Genomic DNA, 16,399 nt, shown 5'->3' with positions numbered 1-16,399 from the left:
ATCAAATTTGCCCGAAATTAAACAATAAGCTGTATCTCTGTTGGAAACAGTAAGCATTACCCATTGGTGAGGGCAAGCAGACTCAGAGGACAAAAGAACAAGAATGGGCTTACTTATAGAAGTTCAAGGCCTTTGACTCATGCAATTCCTGGACCAAAGCCTTTCTGGGTACATGGGCAGGTTAAGGACTGTCCCAGCACTTCCCCTTCTGTCAGACAAGGACAGTATCGCCCCACTCCACACTGATACTGTGAAATTTGAGTACAATAATCACAAAGGCATCTGCAGACCAGGATAGGTAATTTATCTTCAAATTAATTTTCAATGGTAGTAAATCTTCTCATTTTAGCTCCACTGGAGAGTAAAAAAAAATATTCAGGGAAATGTATGTCTTCTTAACAAGTTAAAAAAGTAAATAGCTCCACCTGTTTAGTGAGCAAAAATTAGAAAATGCCCAATTGCCCAAATTGGAGCAGGTGACCAGTGGTTTTGTTTGCCCTTCAGTAACACACTGACACCTCTGTTGCTCTACAGAACAACCCCAGCTATGAATGCCCTTCTCACGTCTTCCAGAGCCAAACCACTGCCCCATGCTTTCTCTGAAAGCACCAGCTCTGGTACTCCAGATGAAGTCTATTTGGTGGGAAGAGCACGGCTGCGTGCTCTCTCAAGCATCCCTGTATGAGAGGGATGGCTTTTCAACGAGCTGTGAACCACTCCACAGGACGGCTGGGGAGAGGATTGTGCTGGACAGACAAGATGCACTGTTTTTCTGTGCAACTCCCTTCTTAGTCTGAAATCAAGGGGAGTAGCCATACATTGAGCTTCTGATTTCTAAAGAGCTTTCTTGAAATTACTCCTATTTTTCCCAGAAGTTTTGACATTCCCCATTCTGGACTCCTACTCACACCATAACTCGGTTTTACTGTCATGGAAAAAAGGGTTCTGCAGCGTTAGAAAGCATGGAAATACTGAACAGTTCATGCCTTGCAGCTAAGTGTGATCCAGGCTCCATCGCAGTCAGAGCCAGGAGCCCAACTGACATCAGTGGGGCAAGGATTTCACTCCCGGAGGCTTGGGTTTTGTTTTGTGTTGGTGTTAAAGAGCCTAGGAACCCGTGTTTGATGAGGTCAAGCAAGCCTAGCAGGGGCAATACACTGCTCTTCTCCCCTTTCAAATCTCAGGCACAGCCCAGACCACTGTGTGTGTGTCTGCGTCTGAATTATTTAACTGTCCAGCTGGTTAAAAATAGCACACCAGCAACTCCCTTTCCAGCCTTTGACTGTTAAATGGGCCGTCAGAGCCCAGCCAAGTGCCGAGGTCATGGCCCGGGCTGCACATGTGGACAGGGCGAGCTGGATGCCAGAGGGAGAGAGAAGCATGTCGCTGCGAAACCTAGTTCCAGCGTGATGATATCAGCCTGCGAAAGAAAAGCAAAGCAAACTCAGAACATTATGAAGCTGCCAGAGAAAACAGTGTCTTCACAATGAACAAAAGTCTGATTAATTATTAATTGCCTGCCAGCTAATTAGCATTCCCTTGGGCAGCTGTCTACAGAATGCCTTATATTTCCAACCCACCCCGGGGCCAACATCATCTATGCAAATGGCTTTGGATCAGAGTTAGCAACTGATTTGTTGCCTGAAACAAGTTGTTCCCCTCCCCTCTCCCCGTCTCCTCCTGTCACCCCTCGTTTCTCCACCCAGGGACTTGAGCTCATTACAGTGTCAGCTAAGCAGAAAACATCCCTTGCTGATGAATCTCTTTCCCATTCTGGCACAGCCGGTGCTTTTCCGAGGAAGCCGGACACCTCCCAGCAGCCACCCCTGTGCGCAGCCCTCAGCCTGCGTGACGGGAGGAGGACCACAGTGCCCCAGCCCTGACAAAAGCCTTGTTTGGCTGCTGCATGGCCAGAGACGAGGGGGAGCAGCTCCGGGCTGCGAGGAGCTGATTAGCTGCAGGGGCAGGGACCAAATCTGGGCTTTAGAACTGAAGGCAGCATCTAGGGAATTTGGCGTCAGCTAATGCTTGCGTTCAGCTCCTATTAACGTTAATGGGACTTACGCACATGCATCAAGGACAAGCAGACCCCTTACGAGAGCAGAAGCATAAATTACAGCTAAGAGCAAGCCTTCAACTTGCTATTTTCCCGTGCGAAGAAAGATGCACTTTCCACTTTAAGAACTTAACAGCTTTAATTCTTTTCTTTTTTTTAAATGGAACAAGCCAATGCAGTTGGTGAAATACTGCAACAGAACATGCAAATTTCTCAGTTTACCATCACACTGCTTGGCAAAGGCTATCCACAAACCGATGCAAAGTAGGATACTAGTTTAGGATTACTAGTATCTCCAAGATGCGCCTCTCTGGGACTTAAGTATGTATCATGCTGCCCTGCAGTACAGGACAAATCCTGAAGAGGGTTTGCCATTTTCCCCAAGAACTTCACCCAGCCTCTGTATTTTACACCTGACACCTGAGTGTACCAGTCACTCATATTCATTAGATGAAAATGTGCTTGAGAGCTTAACAGGAAACCAGGCAAAGTTTCTAAGGAAAGATGGTGAAGGAAAGAAGGATCAACTACAGAGTGGTCTCAGGTGTCAGGTCTGACCATCAGCACCCAGGTGTACCAGAGAAGCTGAGCTGACCTGGAATCCAGCGGTGGTAATGGACATCTCTCCAACAACTTCACCAGAGCTCAGACTGATGCTCCAGCTCCAGAGATTTGAGGAGAGATCACTTCCCTCGCAGACAAGGCCAGGTGACAAAGGCTGCCATGGCAATCAGAGAAGTACTCATTAACAGGAGTACAGCATCATCAGGCCAGAGAGCAGTTTGCTGGTCTGTTTACACATTTTCTAGCACAAGGAGTTCTGCATCTAAGACTATGTGTCCTGGCTGTTTCTGCAATATAAACATCATAAATGGACTGTTTTCCTACCCCAAAGCCAGAAGATAAGTGCTGATGCAGCAAGACTATTGAGATAAGAACAGTTGTGTTCAGAGTGAAGGGACATAGTCTGTGGGAAGTTCTTTGTTTTTAGGCAAGGAACTTGATATGCCAAGTAAAAAATAAAAATGCCCCAATTACCACAGTCAAATTCTTATTCTCTTCCTACAGGTTTACCATGCCTGCTGCCTAGCTTTAACACTCCACCATGCCAAGAAGGCAGCACATTAGTCAAGTATGAGACCATTAAGTTACATCTCTATAGATATGGGATATAACCCCTTGAAATATATAGTCACTGCAGAGGAGCAGAACATGGTTTTCTAGTGCCCCTGTTAACAGTTCTGCAAAGAACCTGCAGCCACGATGCACAGTCAGATATTTTATTAGACTACATTTTCCTCACGTACATGAGTCATATAAAGTACATAAACTCATGAAGTCCGACTAAGACTAGCATAAATCAGGCATAACACCACTGAAGCCAATAGAGTTGCACTGGGGTGAAAGTGGCATAAATCAGAGGCTGATCAGGTACACATTTTCTTTAAGGTAGACAGGCCATTAAGTGGCTTACATAGACTCCTTATCACATTACAGTTCTGTAAGGTAAATAACAGTCACCATGCACCGTATATAATGAATTGCAGCCTGCAACATACAGCAAATGGCCATTTTTCTCAGAGAATCTCTCAGCTCAGAGCTCTGGGACCAAAAATAATGGGCAATATTCTCCAGCATTCATGTGTGACATTCCCATTAGTATTAACAGGAAGTATGTGCCCAGAGTCAGGATGTATTCATCAGCAATCTGAATTGGGTATTACTGAGGCTCCCGATGAACGCTCCAGTTTCATCCCCAGCAATATGATCCTCCTAGGGAGCAGCCACAGGTCTTTACTCACCTTTGCACAGCACTCGCACAGGAAAATATTTACTCAGCGGAAGGTAGAGCCGGAATTAGAGGAAGCAGGGCAGTCTTGTATCGCTCACCTCTGAGCATCAACCCCCAAAGCAGCCTTGCTCAGCCTCACACCGATGGCCCAGCTAAGACCAGGGCTCACTGGTGCATGTGCTGAGCACCCATTACAGGAGATGGCATGAGGACTCGAAGGCTGCATTGTGGCTGAAGCCTGAAGAAGGTAAGAGGAGAGAAGTGAAGGGACCACAAAGTCACGGGGCAGATCAGCAATAGAGCTAGTGAAGCCAAGTCTCTGACCTTACGGTCAAATATTCTGCTATATGGAACCACCTTCCTTCCTTTACCCTGAAAGGCTGTAATCTCTCACATCCCCATAAAGTTGAATCTATTGACTTCACAGAAGTTTGCACCAAGCTTATGCTGGAGAAGGTAAAAAAAGAAATCTGATCTCCAAAGTGCAACAGAAATATAATTTAGTAAACTTACTGATTAATTTTACAAGATAAATGCCCAACCTGCCTGTTTTCCTCCCAGTAAAGCCTGCTTTCTGCCTATATACACGTATGTGTTTTCCCATTCTCTAATTTTTTAATTACACTTCAAGATAACTTGAATACAGAGCTAAAGCTGGCTTAACAGGCAACCAAACTGTAGCTAACACAGGCAGAGTGTGCACATGTGCACAGCTTTGTTAACAAGAACAAATTGCTTCCTGCCCTGAATTGCACCTAAGAAGAGCCATAAGCTGGTTCAAAACTAAATATATGCCACAGCGTATATGCTTGCTAAGAAGGTCAATAGAACATAGAGCTTGTGGAGAGTGATGTGGCAGGAGAAAATAAATACAAAAATAAGATACAGTGGAATCTGAGCAAGAGAAAAGAAGTGAAAGGCACAGAAGGCCAGGGAGCACAGCTGCTTGAAATAATTCTTTAGAGGAGAAATGGTACAGCTGCATGCCTTATCCTAAACCCCTACCTCTGAATGTACCAACCTTGGCAATGCTATTTCTGCCCTACCCAAGCACAAGGATCTGGCACTATCGAGTACCTTAAGGAGAGCCAGACGTGAGACTGATCGTCCAGGCTAAAGCATTAGGCCTTAAGATTTTGGAGGTGGTGGCTGTGCAATTTAAAAAGTCGTTTTTAGCAAAGACTTTCTTCATTGCAGTAATACAGAGCGCTTGCACGTCTAAACACAAAGGCTTAAGCCCAGAGTTACTGGCCTGTAGACAAAGTGTCCGAGTACACTGTCCATACCTTTGACAAGCTGTAATGAGTATGATGGAACAATGTAAATAGGACTCTAACGTAAAGATGACTGACAGTGATACAACAGAGGGGTCAGAGCAAGGCTAATCCAGAAATTCAGTGTGCATCCCCTTAAGCAAGGAATTTGAGTGCGACTAAAAATAGAAGGTGAGACTATCTGACAGCTAAATTGCCAGTGGTAGCTTAGCATGGATTCGGTTACATTGCTCAGCGACCCTCAGTGAATTAAATAGATTGAAATGCTAATGATAGAGTGAATTCCCAGTACAGAGGTAGAATAAAATAGTCAGATTAGGTTTCAGAGAAGGTGAGTTCAATGGCAGCGGAGAGATCAGAGTTTGTTTAGATCAAGGTACAAAGGTAATTTGTCTAGATCAGGGTAGAGAGATGCTTCTTTAAAGCTTAGGGGCTCGCCCATGTTAAGTAACACTCCAAAAACAGTGTAGACTGACAAGCTATTTCACTGACTATTATTTTATGTGATTTCTATCAACGCTGGAACATTTTTCACTGGTCTCAATATACTCTTAATAACATTGTCATTTATCTCCTAATTAGTTAAATGCTACTCTGATAACAGATGTGTGATGGTTCACCTCGACTGTCACTCAGATTGTACTTACTTCTTCTCATCGGGTATTCTAACCAGCATACAGCTTTGGTGAAACCATAACTGTGGCACTTACTCTCTTTGGTGTTTACAGGCTCGCTTACACCACAGTTTCAAAAGCACGCAGAAGTTCATCTTCACTGCTTCTCCTAAAGGTCAGGAAGCAATATTGCTGCAGAAAGGAGACAGAGGCCTGATCAAGTGTCTTACCTGCCATTGCACAGGCTGAGCTCAGGCCACGTGCTTAACAAAATTTAAACCCTCGGCTAATGATAATGCGAAGCGATACCCACAAAGCACACACAAAAAATAAGAACTGAGCCTGAAACTCCATCCAGGGTTCACCCATTTAAAACAACCCTGGAGGCTCTCCAGAGTGGGTATATTACCACGTAAATTCCAAGATCAATTTAGCCTTAAACAACTGATCCATCCCTTCTCATCCAAGGTCACACAGTGAGTCAATGCCATTAGATTAAAAAAACCCTTGAAATAAGATGCACTATCCTAGCAGTAAGGGCAATTAAAGACCTTACTTGACAAGATAGGGGGCTCACCATCACTTGAAGCTTTAAAAATGAGATTAGGCATCTTTCTAAAGGATGTGTTTCAATTCACTGCCCTTGTAATACGGGGTAGTTATTCTCATAAGAAAGTGACATTGCAACTTGTCATTCGACTATCAATCAGTGGTGTCATAATACTTCAGTGTCAGTTGTCTGTTTCCATTACAATAAATAAATAAGAATTATGTATTCTAGTGAAGAAAAAGCAATGTAAGCCTATGTAAGGTCAGAGGAGGTGTAACATATCATGCCCATGGGAGTTTCTTTTGCTGTACTCTTATGAAGCTGTGAGCAGGAAATCCGAGCTCTCTGACACCCATGGTCTTGGTCTAAGCACCAGACCTCACCATCTGGTCATTGGGTTAATTACTATACAGGAGAAAAATACAAGAAAATAAGACTTTCCAGAGTGATAATTTGATTTAGGTTGCTCTGTTCCAGTGCTGAGGTACAAAAAGGACCGGTTTTCAGATGGCAGCTGACTCTGCAGGAATCAGTCCCTCAGCCAGACAAGCTGCATTTTGAGCAACCAGCTTCTCAGACACCACATATGGGACGGGACTCACTTCTGCCTTCCTCTTCACTGAGGTCAGTTCTTTGTTTAGTCTCAGTATTACTACAGGAAAAAGACCATGCGGCCAGTATTCAGGAACTGTGTGAGACGGCTTTGATCATTGCCCATGGACCATCATCCTCAGCATCGAAGGGTAACAAGAGTCTGGGACCAATTCTCCCCTGTTCTACCAGTGAAAATCTGAGTAGCTACAGTCACTCAAGCACAGAGAGGTTGACAGCAGAGTCTCACCTCTTGTGGTTTCAGACCTAAATGAGATTCAGCAAGTGGAAATAATTCTTGAGAAGCAGAGCCCTGATGTGCTCCCTCCATTCATAGTAACAGTCCACTTTATGCCAAGTGACTCATTACCATGAGTGGAGGGAACATGATTCAACCAGAAAAGTACATGTAATTTGCATAGATTACTTTCCCACTTGGTTTCCATGCGGTGGAGTAACAGGGACTGCCTTCAAGACAAAAAAAAGGATAGTCCCATGAGTAATTCTTTGCTTAAATATTAAGAGATAATAGATTGAAGAGACATTTGGATATGTCAGTCTAAAAAAATCCCCATATTGTGAAGAAGGAAGCCTTGTGTTCCAGTTATTTCTAGTGTTGTGGAAGTGAAATGAAACTAGTATTTGGAGGATGCTTCAAACACCACTTGTGAAGTAAGGAATAGATGTTTCTTTGCAGCCCATGGAAGTCAGTGCTGGAAGGAAGGAAGAGGAGACAGCCTCAGGCATGAGCTGGTTGAATTTAAAGATTTGCTTTTCTTCCCTGGCTGGGTGAGCTTGTGGTTTTTTCAGTGGTGACACCACCCTCATCAGCCTCTGTGGAAGCACACACCACTACAGAGCTGGTGGCTCACTTCTGAAAGGGAGGTGGTCTCCTTCAGACTCGCTCCTCGCTCTGGACACTGCAGCATTTCAGATGATGAAGCTCAAATAGAGCTTTCAGCATTCGTGTATCAGACCATTAACCTAAAATGAGGATGTGATTTCACTTATAACTCTGCACTGAGATGTAGTAACTGCAGTGGGTAGTTTATAATTTCTTTTGCTGAAGCACTTGCTGGCAGATAGGAATAAGCAACCGGTTCCAGTAAAGTCACAAGGCCAAACCCAAATTGCTTACTTTGTGCATAAATTGTTTGATGTGACAGGGCATGCAGGAAGCAGAAGATCTGTCAGGAAAAATAAACAGGAAAGAAAATATTACTTCAGAATAACTCATCCCAAGTAAATTGAGCTTTCTCAAGAAGCAGCATGCAAACTATTGGGTTTCAAGAGTGTCATCCTGGCTCCAGGCAACGTACGATGCTTCACTGGACAAACAAGCCAAGCTCAAGAAAAACAACTTTGCTAGAGTAACAGAACAAGGAGGGATCAGGGAGAACTGAAGTGACACATGGCTCACCAGATATAGGGCTTATTTTACTGTAAGAGAGCAGTCAGGCTTTGGGCAAGGCAGATAAGCATACAGACTTGAAAACCACAAAACCTTTCCCAAACTTTGAACCAATTGCAAAGTCCACACACTGTATTTTAAGAAGTGTGCAAAGGCAAAGTTGCACCTTCTTACAGCAGCACAAAGCAGACACGCAAATCAGCATCCAGCTACGAACCTGTGGCATTACTCAGCTTTCTGTCCAAAGGCTTATGTCTCATGAAGTCTGCTCCCTTTCCCTTGCATTTCTTATCCTTCTGACCCCGTGGCTCAGAGGTGGTTACCTACCTAAAACTGTGCTGCTGCTGGAAGACGAGGTTCACCTCTGCTCTCCTGAAGGATAGGAAGTGTCACTGCAGGGGTGGGTGAAATTACACCCTCTACAAGGCACTCCCTTAATCTTCCAAGTAATTTTTCTTGAACTGCATATAAAGAACAGGCTGGAAACTTAAGAGAAGACAGGTAATAGGAGGGCACTGCAAAAATAAATAGAATTCAGCAATAACAGAGCAAAAATTAAATCCCTGTGAAGTGTCTGAAAATCAGCTTCACATTTTGATCTGGTTCAAAGTAGGGACGCATTGCATTCCTACCAGGACTCAGGAGAGGATAGCAAATACCAAAGTCTTCTCCCAGCACAGGAGTATTCCCAGTTCCTGCAGCCCAGATAGTCCCAGAAATCCTGTTATTACCCTTCAAACTCTTTTGCTTTCCCACAGCACTTTGGCTGTGCTCCCAGCCACACTGGATGCATTTGCTTGTAGACAAGGCCCTGTGAGTCCACTCTCAGCAAGAAACATCGGCCAGGACCAGAGCCCAGAACTAGGACACAGAAAGAGCCACAGCTGCTCAAGAACTTCCTTTTCAATGGAAACGTGATGCCCATTCTGGGAGACCTTGCAGTAGGAGAGACCACACAGGTGATGAGGCCATTGCTTCCAGCTGACAAGCAAAAGGGTGTGGGCTCTCCTTAGGAGCTGGCAGAGGTTCAACAGCTGTTTGGAGATCTGCTTCATTCTTGCTGCCGGCAAATTTCAGCAGACCCATTTCCAGAATGCGTTTAGTAGCATGCAGTAAAACATCAAATAATCCACATCAGACAAAACAAACTGGTGGACGCGGGTTATTTTAATGTGAAATAAGCTAACCTGCAACTAATTCCTGGTATAGGTAATCTCTGCTGCAACCACCTCTCCAGGATTTTGGGGACAGCAGGTCCATCCTTAGCAATCTTCTCCCATGTCTTGACCTCCTTTGGCTTGTTCCGCCTCCCACCCCAGTGAGATGGCCAATGCTCGGGGTCCTCGTGGATGTCCTTGCCCTGGGAGTCCTTTAGCAGAAGGGGGATGAGAGAGCTCTGTTCCATCTCTGCTGCAGAGAGGCTCTATGGGGCACTGTCAAACAGGCACGCGGCATTTCTCACACTACCAGCTCCTTGGCTTTCCCTAAGGAAAAGGTTTGCTAGCTAAGAGGTTTTCTTGTCCCCTTCTGAAGAGGGGAGGGAGGGAGGGGAAACCAGGAACAAGCCCGTGTAAGCACTGATACAGCCCTAAGGGCTTCTTCACATTAAAGCTGATACAGCAGTGTAACTCCGACAGGCTGCTATTGTGGTTTGTGTTTGCACTCTCTACTCTTTAATTACAACTGTTGCCGACAACTGTTTACAAGACTACTTGCAGCTCTGTCTTGGAAATCAATTCAGATGTCAACAGTTACACCATGAATGGGCTTAAAGCAAATGGGTAAAGGCCATAAACTTGACACCAGAAAGAGTAAATCTCCAAAAAAGGAAGAGTTGGACTTCTCAAGACGTGTGACAGGGAGGCCCCGTGACCAGAGAAGACATCGAGGGACACCAGCCTCTGGTCACCAAAGGGGTGCGTACACAGTGGCGTGCGTGCACCCAGCGGGTCAGTAGCTTTGTTTTCTTCTGCAATGCTGACGTGAACACATAACTTTAATAATAATCTGCTTCATAAATAGGACTAAACCCTCCAACACATCAAAACTTTGGCTTCTCAGCACTTCCCAGGGTCTTTTGCCAGTGGGCCATGGTTACAAGTGGCAGCAGCTGGAGAGCTCATTTCCAACTGAGACCTCTTTGGGCAGAGCTCCATGAGGAAATGGGAGTCAAAATGTGCTAGGTGAGAGTTTACAAATGGGGAACCAGGGCACGGGAAGATTAATAATAATGATACTTAGCATTTCTTTATTGCTTTAAATGGTCCACACCCTTTGCAGACGTTGGCTCCCACAATACCCTGGGGAGAGGTGACTGGCTATTATTATCCTGTTTTTCACAGATGGGGACAAAGAGGCTGAAATGTGGCGTTCCCCAGGCCAAATAGTTGACAACTGGCGAACATAATTCTGTGCTTCAAGTCCAGCTCCAGCACTCCACAACCCTCACAAAAGGAAATATCGTAGTAATTCTCTTTCTGACCAGCCTTGTCTTACTGCTTCTCATAGCTGCAGACATGCAGAGCATCCTTAGCCCTGTTGTGGAAACGGTTTGTTTGAGGCCAAGCATGAGGTGGCTTCACCCAGCAGGACAGACAACTCCTTTCCCTCGGACAACCCTCTCCCCCAGCCCTGCCTGCCACCAGCACTCCGAGTGTGTGTCCTTGCTGGGCTCGCTCCACATACACGTCTTACCACAACATTAATTTTATTGCTCCAGTGCTTCCCACGACAATCCCCTCCTTTTTCCCTGCTTTTCCAGCTGAAGGAGGACCACACAGGGCTGGGAATGGGGCTGAGCAATGATTTTTAGGAGGATAAATAGAAAGAAGGGAAACAGCTACCAGGCAATGTTGACATTAAGACTGAGTGGAAATTAAACAGTTTCTCACCAGCAGATTGAGCTTCTGGAACAGACCTGGGAGAGCAGTGGTGGGGAGTACAAATCAAGAACAAAAAACCCCTCAACCAACCTATGTGGTTTTAAGATGGAGCTTGAAAAATCTATAGGGGTGGCTGCCTGGGACGCATGGGATCAGACCCGCTGATGGAGGAGGTCTCTCCAGCCTGGTGCTTCCTCCAACTTCCTTGAAAGCACTGAGCCATTCAGCTCACAGCTGCCAAGGTTCATTTCTTTAAAACCTTGGCTGCCAAACGAACAAAGCTGGGACACCAAAGGGGTAATCAAGAAAACTGCATTGCAACACTCAGCTCCAGCTCTGTTCCTGGCACTTTGGGAATTTGTGTCTTTATTTCCCTTCCCTCCTGTGGCAGGGGCTGCACTAGGACAGTCCCACCTTACTGAGGCCCTGGGACGCTGTGCCGTAGCGCTGGCAGTGCCTCGCTCCAGTGGCACTCAGCCTGCCTCCTTCTGTCACACCCAACTGCTCCAATTCATTTGGCTCTGCTGCTGAAATAAATTAATAGTCAGGGTTTCCTGTGGTCGGCATGCTCTGCGGACATGGATCATAGCCTCGTTTTGTCAAGCTTGTGAAGAAGTTTGTAACGACAGCAATGGCAGTTGGTGCAATTGAGTAAAATGTTGGGAACTTCAGTCCAAGAAGGCAGACCCTCCGCTCCCCTCCTTCCTTCCCCAGGGTGCAGACACTCCTCGTCCCCCCCAAAATCGGTGATGCAGTGGGCACGCTTCCAGCCAGAGGGGATGAAAGGGATGGGTCAGAGGCCAGGTCCTCCCTCCTGACCCATGGGGTGTCACAGGCAGCTAAAACCCATCCATCAAATGTAAGTGCTTGGTTATCACAGGGGGAGTGCTTGGGGCTTTGTCTCCATGAGAAGATTGCATTGGTATCATTCAGGGTATGAACACAAATTGCTGCAATCCCTTGGGGCCCTTCTTCGTTAGAGAAATATGCGTCCTTAATGCCCATTAATTAACTCAAAGTAGGCTTTGCGGGAAATGTGTAGTTTTCACATGAATCAGTAGGTTATATTAAAAACCAGCTCTGCATATTTTATTTGCTGTATGATTCAGCAAAACTCAAGCATGCACTTAAGTTTAAACATGCACTTAGAGTTCAGTGAAGTCAACGCAAGGCTGCTAAAGTGCTTCAGTGAATTGGAACTTATTTAGACCATGTGTGATTTAGGGATAGGCATCAGCAATCAAAAATTTCCAATATTTTTACTACTGTAGTACCCGAACATGTCCTCCTTTCCTTTTGGCTGGAAAACTGCTAGCACTATGAGAATAAATAAGTAAGACTCAAGCCTATAGAAGATTCAAGTTTGGCTTCCTTAGAACTCAGTAGAGTTTTGTGGTCATGGTGCAGAGATGTGTGTTGTTTTCTGCAGGTCTAAATCAGCCCCTCTGCAATAAGGACCGATACCCTGGTTTTCTGCTTTCCTGAAAGCTGTTGCACTAGCAGACTGAACTGCTTTGTGCCAAGAGGCTACAAGGCACTGCCCAGATATGTTGGAGAGCTTGTGAAACTGCTGTGTGCTTTTGGAAAGCACTAGCAGCCTTGGAATGACAAGTTACTGCTATAAGGTTGAGAAGAGCATCTCCTGATCATATGGATTCTGCCTGGAATGCAGCAGGCATAAAGCATGAACCACAAGAAGGCAATTTCCCTTAGGTCTTTTCTCCTGCCATAAGAAGACAATATAGGAGGGTCCCAGAAGCAGTAAACACACCGTCCTTCAAGCTGGGGCTGCCTTGCAGCTGGGGCAGCAGATGCAAGACTCAGGCTGTTCCCCATTGTCTCCTGCCCCACCGAGCCTTTGAAAGGGCTCCCCTTCCTCCATGCATGCAGTGTCGGCCACCAATGCCTAACGATTGCTCTTTAACCTTAAAAGATGACAGCACTGTGCTGCACTTACGTGATCCTGTAATCGTATCTTCCTACAGATGGCCTTTTCATGCAGCTTAAATATTTCACAAATACATGTCTAAGTACAAATCTACCACGTTAACTCTTGTATAGAGGGTACTTATTTTCAGCTAGGTGGCTGGAATTCCTATAAGTATAATTTACCATGCAGTATGACAGAGCTAAGCTAGAATGCACAGCTTCTACTAGCTAAAATACAATAAAATATGCTACACCGTGTTTCACAGATGAATCACTTCTAAAGCATGCCTTTAAGTATTGTCTGTCACTGCAGTTCCTTATTGTAATACTTCGTGAGAGCTAAAGAAAAAGAGAGAGAAATTGCCCTTTAAATCTCCACAAAGCCTATCATCCAGAAGAAATTAGGGACATTTGTTCTTGGAGTCAGATGGGTTATGTAAGAGAAAGCTATACACAACAGGTTTTATTGGGGTGGAGGTGAGGGGAATGTGTTTTCACTTATTTATTTATATTATGTTTCATTCGAAGAATGTTCAAGGACCTGCTCATGAACAAAACAACACCCGAATGCTGCAAAGAGCAGCTGTAGTCCAAAGGGTGCAGACAATCATTTCATCTCAGCCCAAGCTGCCAGGCCACCGGGGTAGAGACCCCAGTAGAGCAGAAATTCCCGATACCTGCTTTGAATTAGCTCCCAAGAGGAAAGTCAACAGCATGTGGACAAAGCAGAGAAGTAGGTCAGAGAAATCATCAGCAGATAGTAAGATGTTCCCATATTCAGTAGGTGCCGAATGCTTTATGCAGTCCTTGCTTCAAAGGAGGACAGTACTGGAAAGAACTACCTAGAGCAAAAGTCCACAGCAGTCACAGACAACATGAGGAGCAGACAGTTGTTTGGGAAATGACCATACAAGATCCATGCCAAAGGCCTTTGAACACTTCCCAATATCTAAAATCAAACTTCAGTGTGAAAGACCCAAAGTTACAGAAAGAGAGCAGTAATGATCTCCAATGGGATGTCTAGAGTCTGGCCAAAGGCTTTATATAACTTATCTGATAGGAAAGCATGTGCTTCATTTCTGCTGCTAAATGCATCTCCACTCGCCAGATCCCCAGGTTTTCCAGCATTCCCTGGCTTGCCTGCGAGGGTCCTGGAGCCAAGTGTCGGGTTATCCCCTGGGCTGCTGAAGCCCTTCACAAGCCCAAGAGTTTTTCTGTAGATTGCAGCAGGTTGTTTCTAAGCCAAACTCCCTGTGGGCTCGTCTCTCTCTTCTTTAAAGCTACCACTGAAATAATGTAGTAAAGGCAAAGCTGGAATAACAGGGCTGTCACAGCTGGTGGCCACAGCTGCGAGTTTGGGCCAGAACACATTGTTCTTCCTGCTGCAGATCCTTTCTGTTAATAAGGCACTTACTACTGAGATATTTTCTTCTTTGGGGATCCACAGCACAAACCAAAACCAAGGTCGAAGAGAAAAACCGTTTTTCCGTTTACCATTTTGGCAGGATAAACAAGAAACCAGGAATACTTCAGACCCATCTGACATGAATAAAGAATGCCTCTGTTTTTCACTGACTGCCTGTCAAAAGTTTCATCAAGACACAAGCTCAGGTTTAGAAAGATACCCAAAGGCCATTAAAATGCTGCATGATAGAAGAAAACTTGACCTTTGGGGCAGAGCAGCTTGGCACAAGTGCAGGAGCTATGCACGCCTGGTGAAAGGGTGTGCATACGCAAACGGCCTGACCGCTGCAGGGACCGTCATTAGAGCTGCAAGTGCCAGCTTGCGTGTTAGAGCTCCACAGTCCCTTGTTCACCGAAGATACAGCCCAGCGTGACTGCAACTCCAGCAAGTTTCTCCCCCTCCAACATACTGCAGAGAAACCTCCTCTCCTAATTATCTGAAAGCAAGTGTTGCAACTATTTCATCCTGAACCACAGCATTCGGCTGAGGAGAAAAGCCACTGTATTGTGTCTCACTGCCTTTTCTTCACATATGTCTGGAAACGATGTAATCAGAGGAAAAAACTGAATACCAGCTCAATGCCAGTTTTTTCTGCCACCTTCAAGGAAAAGCGTGTTTCAGGATCACTGGAAATCATTCTCACACCCAGCACTAGTCCCAGGCTTGCATGCAGCTCTGTGTAGCTTGGTGCAGCTTCCCGCTTCGCTCCACCCACAGAGTTTTGGTTTTCTGTCTCAGGCTGCACAGCTGAGTGTGTTTCAGTACCAAAAAAACATTATTAAGTTAGTTGGACTAATGCCTTCCTGCACATTTTGTAAACAGTTTGAGACCACGGGGTTTCACTATGTCTCATGACTTCTCCAGAAGGAGGGTGAGTCAGAACTGGTCAGTGAAGAAAGCTGTTGCGTCTGGGACCCCCACTTCATTTGTTTCAGAAGCTGGAAGGTATACATTATGTTTTGCATGCATTTTTAGTTCACTTTCTTTAGCCACCCCAGCGATCTGGGAAGCGGAGCCATGGGGAGGTGAGAATTTTTTCTTTTCTGTTTTTGACAAAACCGGAAAAAAAAAACCCCAAACTCAGAACTACCAAGTCTCAGTTTTATGTGAGAACGTTCACAAAGCTCCCCCGAGCATTTGCATCCAGAATAACTCTGTCTCCAGAGGCTGTAACACCCACTCGCACCACTTTCCATTGAGCATCACCGAGTACCACCTCACCATGTGCCCTGTGGTCCCTGCAATCGCACCCCTCTCTCGACACACAGTGCTCACGCTAGCGCCGGACAAAGCTGCCGGATTTGCCTGCCCCTCACTACCTCCATGCCTGCATAAGCCGCCCAGGAAGGCTGCGTGCATGCAAATCTCTGCCCTATAAACCTGATTCTGCCCAGCCTCTCTTGTAGCCCCAGAGATTTATGCATCCCCACCATTTTAAGTAAACTCTCTTCCAAGAGCATGACTGTAAAGGTAAGTAAGTTCAGGCATAAACCTGTGTAAATTATATGGTTTGAGTTCCCCAGGGATTAGCATGGTTTCTGCAGTCTCTCCGCTACTCAAGCTCCCCCGTACGCTCCATAATAATTTCCAGCTTCCTTCATGCTCCCTGACTCAGGGCAATAACTCAGACTGTCATCCTCCATGCTCAAGAGGCCCCTTTGGCAGTCCTCAGTTTGCCTGGGGACCAGCCTTCACGCAGAGCTCCACGTCCCCAGGCAGGAGGGACGAGGTGCCAGTGCCACGCGGGGCGGCTCGGTGCAGCGGTGCCCTCCAAGGTGCCGGGACAAAAGCGCTGCGCACAAGACCCCCAAAAAAAGAAACCACGAGACAGAGGT

Source organism: Gavia stellata, chromosome 21, assembly GCF_030936135.1.
Source record: "Gavia stellata isolate bGavSte3 chromosome 21, bGavSte3.hap2, whole genome shotgun sequence".
In the NCBI taxonomy this organism is placed as follows: Eukaryota; Metazoa; Chordata; class Aves; order Gaviiformes; family Gaviidae; genus Gavia; species Gavia stellata.
Note: the sequence above shows the minus strand (reverse complement) of the source record.